The 11,979-nt window shown below is 41.2% G+C and overlaps 1 long non-coding RNA gene across 1 annotated transcript; it reads left to right on the top strand.

Moving 5' to 3' along the window:
- The first annotated feature begins 953 nt into the window (after positions 1–953).
- Positions 954–5,774, top strand: LOC121462177. Its single transcript, XR_005976278.1, has 3 exons — positions 954–1,013; positions 3,110–3,329; positions 5,688–5,774. It is a non-coding gene; the product is annotated as an uncharacterized LOC121462177 (long non-coding RNA).
- Positions 5,775–11,979: the final 6,205 nt, after the last annotated feature.

Genomic DNA, 11,979 nt, shown 5'->3' on the forward strand with positions numbered 1-11,979 from the left:
ATGCTATGGGAACTCTGGTTCCAGAAAGCTGAGGCTGACAATTGGAAAGATGGCTTGAAAATTCATCAGTTGGCGATCTTTTTACAGATGTGCGGCAAATGCATGTCTGCTTCCTCAGAAATTAATAATGCTTCTCATGAGTTTATTAGACTATATGAGTATGTGCTTGACGTTCATAAATCTTATGTTGTCCTCTTTTGCATGACACTGGTAGATAAATCCTGAGACCTCTCATGAACTGAGACATCCCTGGTTTACTGTGTGTATTTCTGGTTCTCTAATTTTCTAATAGCCTATGCTAAGAACATGGGATTTTAATTCAGTCATAACAGGATTAATCCATCTTAGTGCTTAGCTATGAATAGTTACCTCTAACAGTATATAGTGAGAACATGCAACTGTCCTTAGCAAGCTATAAAAATAACCAGAGTGCTAGTCGCAATTTATGTCCCCATTAGTTACAAATCTGTCCGTGTCTTTTATGAGTCCATTTGTGTTTCCCAAGAGAACTTTGCTGCTGTACGTGACAGTCACTCTCTGTGCACCAAAATGGCAGAGGAAGCCAGCTACAGAGAGTGAAGTAGCAAGAGAAAGTTATATTCTTTATGCCAATAAAACATAACAAAGGTGTACTTTGGACTACAAAATCAGACATAGATACAGTTCGAAACATGGTTATATGTTATAGATGTGGTGGGAGGCGTATGTAAATTTCAAAGAGGACAGATCTAGGTTTAAATTGCAGCTCTGCAATTAAAGTCTTAAGGACTCCCTTCACTTCAAGACAATTCAGCCCTTTCATTGATGAAAAAAAATGATAATATTTGCCCTTAATATCAGAATTAAAAGTAATATTAAAGAGTCTTTGATACCTAATACATGCTCAGTATACGGAAGAAGGGATAGTGATGATGTTCATTTGGTGTTTCTCATTTCAATTAGGATGACCTGACCCCGCCTTGACATAAGGAGAGGAACTCAGTCCTGCCTCACCTTGATGTGCTAAGCTTGGTGTAAGCCCATGGGAGACCTGAATGGAGATGTGGGGGAAAGGATGGGATGGGGAGGTGGGGGCTTGATGGGATGAGAGGAAGGAGGGAAAGTGGTTGGTATGTAAAATAAATGAAAAAACGTTATTTAAATTTTTTAAAAAAGAAAGGAAAACCTTGAAAGAAGGAACGAATGAATGTCGAGTTTTGTTTTGTCTCAGTCATCTGTAGCATATCTCTCACAGGGGACATGGTCTCAACCTCTGCTGTCTAATTCACTAGCCACATAAGGCTGTTTATAATTAAAACTTTAAATTAAAAAAAAACCCTGTTACTCGCTTGCACTACCCACAGTTTGAATGCCATTAGGTACACTGGATAAAGCAGATTTTCCACAATTACAGAAATTTCTGCTGGACTTTATAGACTTGTCCCGGACACTGTCCTCCAGCTTGGTTACTACGTCATAAAGCGCTGGTCAGGGATCTGGCAGCCATCTATAGGACTGGGGACCAAAGTGTTCCTGCGACCCTTCTACACCAGTCCCTGGACCCTGATTCCAATTCTCAAAGCACCAAGGCACATTTTCGTTCTTGTCCTCTCTCCCAGATGCCTACCTTAGTTCCAGATAGCTGATCACGAACTTGAGTGTAGAGTCCAACCTTTGAAGGTATTATATAAACCTCGTTCTGGGGAGAACTGAGTTTTCATTTCAAAGTAATGTCCCAAAGTCTCCCCCTGTAGAATTCCAGGAGGAAAGCCTGGGGTAGAAGATTGATAAGACATGATATTGATATAACATGAACACCTGGGTACTTTCAGGATTCAGATGTCCTATGCTAAAACTGAGAGCGGGAACCTTTGAAAGGTAACAGGTCATGGGGTCTCTGCCCTTGGGAATTAGTTTAGTGCCCTGTCGAAGTTCGGGGGACTTCAAAAGAAAAAAAAAAACCCTTCTACCATGGGAGGACAATAGAAGATACCATCTTTCAGGGCTGACTTCACCAAACACAAAATCGGCTGGTGCCATGATTTTGGAGTTCCCAGCCTCCAGAAGTGACATATAATGGTGTCTGGTTCTCAGAAGTTTCTCTGTTCCAGATAATTTTTTTCCCGTAGCATCCTGGATTAAGATAGGAATCTATTTGATATGTGGGTGACCAACTGGTCTCTTCTGTCCATACCTAATTCTGTTCTCTCTGCACTAATTGAGTAAATTGAAATATGAAACATCTCTCAGGAGGGTCATATTTGGGGGAGATGGACAAGTGGGGCAGGCATGCAGAAGACTGTTGAAGTCTTTTATTTATCCAGCACAAAGTGTGCATCACACAGTGCTAGTGCGGCTTATACAATAGGAGTATGGAATGGTTAAACAATGTAACTCTGAGGCTTTCCTGATAAGCAGACCACTAAGTAACATTTGACTGAGAGTATCCTGGTGTTGATTGACGTAAAACAATAGAAGGGACATAGATGTGCCAAGTCCAATCAGGAAATTACTTTCCTGGCTGAAGTTGCCAAGCTCCCAGTGTTTCTATTGCCGAGAGAAAGCAGATTGCAGGCGTTGAAGCCCAGATAAACACTAGGTCATATAATAAAGAGAGGAGAGACTTCCACCATGGTGCGGGTATTTAGCAGGGATCTATGGGGAAAGCGGCCTCTTTGAATGCAGCCGATGAAGACTGTATCAAAACACATACTATAAAAAGGACCACATTGCTTGTCATTTAATACATGAGAGTGGCATCATTATATAAAACAACATGGGACTATAACCATACAGAAGATACATAAAAAAGATCAACAGTGCCTGAAGACTCGAGCCAAGAGGAAAGTTCTGACCTGAGTGATTTAGAACAGAAAGAGTTCTAAGTCACACCAAAGAAAGCCAGCTGGCAAGGCAACAGTCACCAGGACAGAAAGGTTATGAACTGATACCAGAATTCTCTCTGTGTGTAAAAGATTAAGCCATTAAATTATTAATTGAACCCAAGGACTAAATGTATTTCATTCATTATTTGTAATGTGAATTAGTACTTTTGAAGTGTTTAATATTTTTTAAATCCTGATTAAAATTCATTTCCCACAGATAGATGAATTAATCTTGTTTGTATCAGTCTTAACCATAGGTATTTGAGTTGGCTGGACTTGGGTTTGTGTGCCCTAACATATAACAGAAGGACACCGTACCAAACACCTCCAAGCTGGGCCTGCAGGCAGGTGAAGGATGCAGAGTTGCAAGACAACACCGACTGCCATGAAGGATGGAGACACAGGAAGTCTCACCTGTACATGTGTGCTCCTCTTTCCCACCAGGGAGGTTGCTACAGTTCTGAAGTAAGCCCCTACGTGAGAAGTCACGGTAACCAAGCTGCAGACCCCAAAAAGGCCACCCCACCAAAAACCAACTCACTGTGATCCAGTGTTCTGCTGCTATATTCTTTTATTTTTTAATTTCAGTTTCTCCACCGAGTCACAGCAGGCATCTCCCCAGGAACCTCGAGACACTTAAGTACATTGCGCACTTCAGATGCAAAGTCTTGGGGAAGGGAGGAGCTTTGCCCAGTGCATCCTGCCATCTCTCCTCTGCCAGAATGTTCCTACTTCTTTGCTATGTCTGTGTGCTGCATCTGTCTCTCACACCAAACACCAAAATGTCTGGTTGAAGCTGTTGGTCTCCCAATATTATTCTAAGAGTTGCTTTTAGCAAACAGGTCATCCATTGAAGTGGTTGCAAGTTAAACTGGTCACTTGAGGGACCGAATTAATGGGGTCATTTGACCTAAAACTGATAGCTTCTTGAGAACCACCACCAAGAATTCCAGAGACAGCCCAAGCCCTGCTCACACCTGCATTTTGTCTTGTTCCATACTTTAAAAGTGACATTTGCAGTCATTCTTCATGTAGCCTGATTCCTGCCATATTCTTGCGGAGCTCGTATTATTGTTTATTTAATATTAGGAATGAACCTGACTCATGGTTCTATTTTTAATTCCTGCCATCAAAGGTAACTTTTTCAGAGTGTGGTGCAAAAAGGTGAGAGAATATGCCACCCTAAAATATATCACCATGGTGTAAGGATTAATTTCAGCTCCAGGCACTTCAACAAGCAGGCACAATGACAAAGGCATTGCCACCTTTTCTTCCTAAAAGTAGAACGGAACCCCTCCCTCGCCCCACACCATGGAAGGAATTTTCTCTATGCCAGAAAGGATTCTTCCTACCAAAGAGGGGAGCCAAGGCTGAGAAAAACCATCTAAAGAAGCCTGGATAAGCACTCCACTCCCTGGTTGCCTCTCTACTTTGAACTGTCTGACCCTTGTCTGGTCATAGCCTCATAATTCCCTGCTCTTTGCCCAGTCCGGACAATGAATGTTCAACTCTTGTGCCCTGGGGAAGGGGCATCTTTTTTTTTCTTTCTTGGTTTTCTCAGGTTGTGGAATTTTAAAATAAATAAATGCATGCATTTTGCTCTTTTTGTTGGTTTAACTCCTAGGTCCTATCAAACACAATGAAGGGAGAAACAAAATGTTGCCTCCCAAGGAGTACTGAGCAAGAAAGTACCTATGAGTTTGCAAGTTGACCCTGGCAGGTTTTTTTAAAGATTTATTTATTTATTATGTATACAACATTCTGCCTCCATGTGTGCCCACACGCCAGAGGAGGGTGCCAAACCTCATTACAGATGGTTGTGAGCCACCATGTGGTTGCTGGGAATTGAACTCAGGACCTCTGGAAGAGCAGCCAGTGCTCTTAACCACAGAGTCATCTCTCCAGCCCAACCCTGGCAGTTTTTTGAGTATATACAGAAAATAATCAAAATTTGAATGTAAATAAGTGGGTTCATCACTGGATTGCTTAATTTCATGTCACACATGAAACAATTAAATTTTTTTAATTTAATTAATTAAATAATTAATGGGAGAACAATTAAAATCAAGGAAATCATGGCTACCTGCCCAGGGAACTACCACTTGACTAGGACTTCTATAATGGGCAGCACCCTGGCTTCACCCTAAGTGTCTCTGGGGCAGTGGGCCATAGGCATAACAGTTTATAGCACCTTTCCAGTGGTTCTAATTACATCCAGCGTGGAGAAGGACAGCTCTAAGCCATGCTATCCCAGTGACTCAGGAAGGCAGGAGCCAAGCCAAAGTTGCTGCTCACTGCTTTGTCCCTGCCTTTAGAACAATGGCTGTCCTGAATCAATGTTGAGTCCTTCAGTATCCCAAGAGAAGTAGCTGAAAGGAACTGGTAGGATCAGTTGATGCTGCATTTAGGATGGGTAATCCCAAAAGACAGAGGCTAGTTAGTGAATGAGTTGGCTCAAGCCTAGATACCTGAGTTTACTAGCCAGGACCCATGGTGGGAGGAGAGAAACGACTCCAGCAAGTGGTCCTCTGAAAAAACGTACATGATGGCCCGTGTGAACATGTGTGTGTGTGCACACACGCATGCACAGAGGGAGGGAGAGAGAGAGAGAGAGGAAGAAATCTAGGCAGGTGATTCCAGAGGGGGCCCTGGAATGAAGGCTTAGAAATTTTCTTGATTTGTATCTTTAGAGTTTTTCATTGACACTCTTAGGGGCCAAATGAATTCAAGTTCCCTGGTCCCTCATCCGTCTGCGGGCACACTTCCTCTTTCTTCTTGAGCAGAGTGCCTAACCTCTCAGCTACCTTGTTTTCTTTGCTTCAGATGAGAAAAATCAAGTTCCAGCATTGGTGAATAAGGCTGATGAACAGCTCTCTGCAGCAGCGCGATGTCCTTCCTGCAAAAGGCCCCGAGGGAGAACAGCTTGTCTTCAGACTGTATCCAGCGAATGTGTGTTTCTAGGAAGGATTAAAGTGGTATTATCAATTATGCCAAACCTTTCTCTGCTCTGGCCTTCGCATGCCTTAGCTAAGCACCCTTGAACACACACAATGTGATCTTTTATTGTGTTGGCCGGGGTGCTTATAAATGTGAGTATATGTGTTCATCCAAGTAATTTAAAAATAACCTAAGAGAACGGAGTAAATGAGTGTGTGTCACATTTACCAGGAATATTAGGAAGCAACGGCCTTTAGATGTCTGACTTAGCTCTGGCATTGTGTCAGGAAAGAACTGGCTCACGTCGCTTGCATAAGTCTTATGTAAGAGATTAGATATGGGGCCCGAGCTGTCCTACTTATTAAAGCACCAGAAAAGCAACGCTTGCTATGTTGTTGACACTTGCTTGGCCCCCTCCTTGCAAGCGTCTTTATTTCTAGACCTAAGCACTTCCTGTTGCAAAAGTTATTCTAAAAAAGAAAAGAAAAAAAACAGCCTTGCTTTTCTAGGGCTTTCCATAAGAATGTATCTGGAAGGGAAGAAGCCTACAGACTGGATAGGTATTTACGTCTGTTCCCATGGGCAGTACTTGAGAGCTGTAGAAAACAACTTAAAGCTGCACATTCTACACATGGATAGTGTAGATTTCCGTGCATCTCATAAACTGGCTCTTCAAAACTTAAAGCACAACACATTACCCTGTTTGCTTTGCTTTCTGAAAGGGATCTTCAAATCTTAATTTTCAGAAAACTGACGCAAAGACCACATATGACTCAGTCTTGCCTCTTCTATAAGGTCATGCTTGACTCTTCTGAGATGTAAATACGCGCGCGTGTGTGTGTGTGTGTGTGTGTATCCGAGCTTGAACAGAGGAAATACCTTGAATTTTACAGTAGTTATTTTAACCACCAGAACCATAAGTTAGTTGACGTAGGAACTGAGAAAATCTCTTAATTTCTCTGAGGTTGTGTTTTAGGGGTATAATAACTTAGGATAGATCTATGACTTTTTAAATTATGTTTTGATGCAGGACCAGCTTTCAATAACATTTTATGTTTCAAGTTCTTAAGTGTAGTAGGCATTACCCTAGTCCTTTATTTAGAGAATTTAATTCATTTAATCTTTATGGTAACTTCTATGCTGCTATGGATAGTATCCATCCTCTCTAGGTGACTCAGACCCAGGTCACCAAAGCTGTAAGTTAGGCAAGAAGACGTGAGCTGAGATTGTGCATGGTAAGCCTCCAAAGCCTGTAAATGCATGCAGCGTTAAGCATGTATCATTCACAAAACCTTAGGGCCTGTATCGTGTCACCGCATGAACCTCTGCTCTCTCCGGAAAGGAAATCATGTCCTGAAACCACGAATTTCGACCTCTGCCGATGGCAGTGTCGCCATTGATGTCATTTACCACTTGATTTGCAATTGTTAGCAGCTTGAGGTAGACGGGAATCAAGAGCAGATTTAGTGAGCTATTAAAAGCCGGAATATAGCCATTTATTCCTTTAATATTTCACCTTCTAACATTTCCAATTTGCCTCTGTGAAGGGACTCTAAACATTAACAAAAGTACACTTGGAAGAAAAAAACAAGTAAGGCATGGATTTATTAAAATTTAACAACTTTCAGTGATAACTATTTTCTAATGTTATAAAAACAATTATCAACAAAAAAATCATACAGTTACCAAATTCCCTGACAAATTCCCACAGTCAACCATGTGAGTACAAAGGAACTGTTTCATTCACTGATGTAAAATGTAACCACAAAGCAAGCAATAGCCACAAAGCTTGTAACACATGTTCTTTAGAGAAAACTGATTTCTTTTCACTTGATTTGATGAAATTGGATCTGAAAGAATTGGAGCTTGTTTGTTTAAACTCAGTAACTTGCAAGGCTCAGTGACTTTAAAAATATCTACCTAATGTTCCATTTACATCCTATTCACACTTCAAATATATTTCCCAATATCTTATTTGTGTTTACCCATAACTAGAAGTACAGTCTCTGTGAACTGAATATTATAAAAATTATCGTATATATCAAGCTACATTCTATACATATTATACATAGCATATATGTATTACATGATACTTGATATGTAATGTTCATCTTTAACCATAATGGATTAATGCTTTAATACTGTTGTCAAAATCATCATCATCACCATTATTACTGTCATTATAAAGTTGACAACTCATTCTTGGCCATTGTGGATGGTAGACAAGCACTCTGATACTAAGATACATGTCCCATGCTCACTCTTCACCTTTTAGAACAAAGGTCCGGAGACCCATCCTAATAGTTGCTCTAATGATACTACAGACTGCATGGATCATATCCTTTCATAATCTAGTTTACAAATACTACCTTGCATTGTAAAAACCAAGAATAGTTCTCTGATTGTGTGCATTATTATACTTACCAATAAGAAATTGTACAAATATAGGCAAGTTCTAACAGAAAAATAAAAAGCCGGAATAATTAAAACCAGCCTGAAATATCTGCCTAGACAAAAACCATGTTCTAGTATAGTTATCCGTGGAAAGAAACTCTGCAAATGGAATTGGCTTGTATGAATTAAGGCATTGAGTCCTCGTGGTTTTCTGGTGAGACTTGGCTAGAGCCATGAAGCTAGCCTAGAAGTATCCTGTGCATAGAACACACCTGGAATCCCAGCACTCAGCAACCTGAGCCAAGAGGATCGTGGGGTCAAGGATGGCCTGCTCTTCACAAAGAAATTCTGTCTTAACAGATACTTTTTAAAGGCATTTTTCATGACATCAGTGATGTATGAGGACTGCCAGACACAGAGAAATACCAAGTGACATGTCAAGATTTTTGTATAGTACTCCAACTTGTCCATTAACTTTCAAAAGTCTATGGTTAGAATGTGAAATGCCTCAGAAATACCAGGAGAAGAGGGAAGTTTAAGGTAAGCTGCCCTGAGGGGTTTTATGTAAAGTCAAAAGGCTGAGCAGGGGTCTGTAGTGATGGCTCAATAGTTGAGAGCACTTGCTGCTCCGGGACTTTGTCTCCAGAACCCAAGTGGCTTTTTCTAAACCTCTATAACTCCAGTTCCAGAGATGCAGCCCCCTCCTCTAGTGCCACGTGCCCCAGACATACACATGGGGCACCTACATAAATATACAGCACTCATACACATAAAATAAACCCGATGGAAGTTTAGTTACAAAGGTTGCTGACCCAGCCCCATGCTGTTCCCATGGTGATAGGATTTCCCTGCAGCCTTTACAATGAGAAAGAACCAAGATTTCCTGAATCTGCTGTTTTATGGATAGTTTATGAGGGAGAACTAACTCACTTGGTCCTTGTGATTAGTCATCGTGGCTCGGTACCTCCAACATAGACATAAACCTAAGTATAACAAGCCATGTATAATTCAGCACTATTGTTATTCTGAATGTAGATTAGGAACATAAATGCTACATAAAAGTCCCCCTAAAAAGTAAGTCAGCCAACGTTAGTGTCTGGATAGCTAAATACCTTGAAAGAAGTATCTTCAGAAGGAGTCGTGGATTAGGGTGGATAAACATTTTTGCAACTATTTGAGTGTTAACGCTTTCAGAATGCTGAAGCACACCCACCAGGGTGTCAAGATGATTAGGCCAGGGTGCCCAGAACTTTAGGATGAAACACAGCTATAGTATTTTACCACATCCTCGAGAGAAAAAGCAGCATTTTATTTGTGCATCATTTACGTTTACCCCAAGCTTCCAAGTTGGATCTCATCAAGCGTCTTTGATAAGTGCATCAGTAAGGAAACTCTGTTCTGGGACCACTAAGGTGGAAATGCTGTTTAGATGGGTGTTCACACACGGGCTACTTGACTCATTTGTCCAGAAGTTCCTTAACTCTTCCAGAAGGTTTTAAAGGACCAGATTAAATGTTGTATGAATAAGCTTTCCTGAAATAAATTACAAAACACATCTTTGTGCTTCTGGCAGTGACTTTTTACATTTTTCTGACCTTAAATGTGTCATCTTATCAAGCAAATTTTCAAGACAAAAGGTGCTCCGGGGAGGTTTATTGTTTCTGAAATTGTACATACGTCCTTATTTCAGAAGTCTGGCAATCTTTACTGTTCAGCATCCTTATAATTTCTCAGAGTTTGAAATCGTTATCAGTTTAACTACACAATATGGTCTTAGAAGATCTATTTGGGGCAGAAATGTCCAATTTGACTTTGCCCTCTTACTTTCCTAGGCTCACGTGGTTTTGTCATCAAACAGGCGTTCGTTCAGGTTTTGAGTTAACCCTGATCAGTTTTGTTTTATAGAAGTCTAGTACATTTGCTTAGGGCTAGAATATGTACTTCACAAGCTATTAATTGGGTCGCATAAGATTATAACCAAATTGCCTGGAAGAGCAAGAGGGCAGGCATGCATGTGGCAAAGCCCACATGCTCCCCTGAGTTCTTTAAATCTAGCAGGCCATGTGTGCCTGGACACAGCTTAAGGGAGGGTGTGACACTTAGTATTTTACTGTCAATTCGACTGGGCTAGGAAATACCAAGGTAGCTCATGAAATGTTAATTAGGAAAGCCAGATATGGTGCCCAGAGTTCAAGGCCAACCTGGGATACTGCAAGACCTCATCTTAAACAAAATAATTCAAACAAAAAAACTGAAGTGTTTCTGGGTTGGTATTGCTGAGAAAGACAAGCATTTCACTCAGCAAACTGGGTAGGGAAGATTTACTTTCACCAGTGGGCATCCCCCAGTAGGATCCCAACAGAACAAATAGGAGGACGAAAGAGAATTTTTTCCTGGCGGCTGAGGTAGCATCTTCTCCAGCCCTTCAACATCAGATCTTTCCAGCCCATCCCTTGAAGTCTTGGTCTTAGACTGTGCTCACATCATCATCATCCCCCCATCTTCCCAGCCATCAGACTTGGATGGAAGTTCAGCTGCTACTCCAGTTTTCCTGATTCTCAGCTTGCACATGGCAGACCAAGGGACTCTTTTTTTTTTAATTTTATGTATATATTAATGTTCTGTCAGCATGGACACCTTTAGAGCAGAAGGGGGCATCAGATCCCTCTACAGATGGTTGTGAGCCAGCATGAGGTTGCCAGGAATTGAACTCAGACCTCTGGAAGAGCAGCCAATGAGTGTTCTTAACCACTGAGCCATCCTTCCAGCCCGATCATGCACGGGACTCTAGCTTACAAAATTCTGAAGCCAACTCCCATAATATGTTTTCTTAGATGTCTCTACATGTCCCCTTGGGTCTGTTTCTTCAGAGTATCCTCACATATGGAGGGCACCATGGTCAACCTGTATTTAAATATTTATAATGCTCATGGAAATTCTCCAGGGGATCCTCTCATGCACACTCAGAGGTCTGTACATACCCACCTTCAGGCATAGTTAACCTTAGAGAACCCTAAAACTAAGGTTCTTCCCAGCCCTCTGCTAGGATAATTGTCAATGCATTTAATTTACAATTCTCCTTGACTTTTTTCACTGCATTTCCTCCCTGCCACCTCAACATACTCTCCCTGGAAGTCTAAATTTGATGCAACATTGGTTTTCAGCAACTTCTCTTCTATACCACCGCATTGGTTCGCTGTGCAAGATTGCAGAGCTGGCTTATTCTGTCTGAAGTTTCTGGCATGTCCGTGACAGATGGACCTATTCTAGCATACACTAGTAACGCATCTCAGTTTGGTGAGTGCCATCACTGAAGTAGACACTAGATCCCCAGAGAGGATGTGCAGCCATAAAGATAAGTGCAGTTTTAGGTCACACATAGACTATGCTTTATTTTTCTTTGATACTAAGGATTGACCCTATAGCTTCATTCCTGCTAGGCAAATGCTATATCTTAGCATTTGTATCCTGTATCTTAGCCACTTTTTACTCTCTGTGCGTGTGTGTGTGTGTGTGTGTTCATATATATGTACTATTTTGTGTGCATGCTGAGATCAGAGATGCATGCATGGTGAGTTTCTCAATTCTTTATCACTTTACTTTTTGAGAAAGAATCTTCCATTAATTCTGGTGTTCATCTACTCAGCTAAGACTAGCTGGCCAGTAGGACACATGGATCTACCTGCCTCCACCTCTCTGGAGAGTGCTGCTCTACAAAGATTTTTATGTTGGGTGCTAGGGATCCAAACCTAGGATCTCATGCTATAAGGCATGAGCTATTTCC

The sequence above is a fragment of the Microtus oregoni genome, unplaced genomic scaffold, assembly GCF_018167655.1.
Source record: "Microtus oregoni isolate MIOR12 unplaced genomic scaffold, Mior012 000024F_ref0000369, whole genome shotgun sequence".
NCBI classification, from domain to species: domain Eukaryota; kingdom Metazoa; phylum Chordata; class Mammalia; order Rodentia; family Cricetidae; genus Microtus; species Microtus oregoni.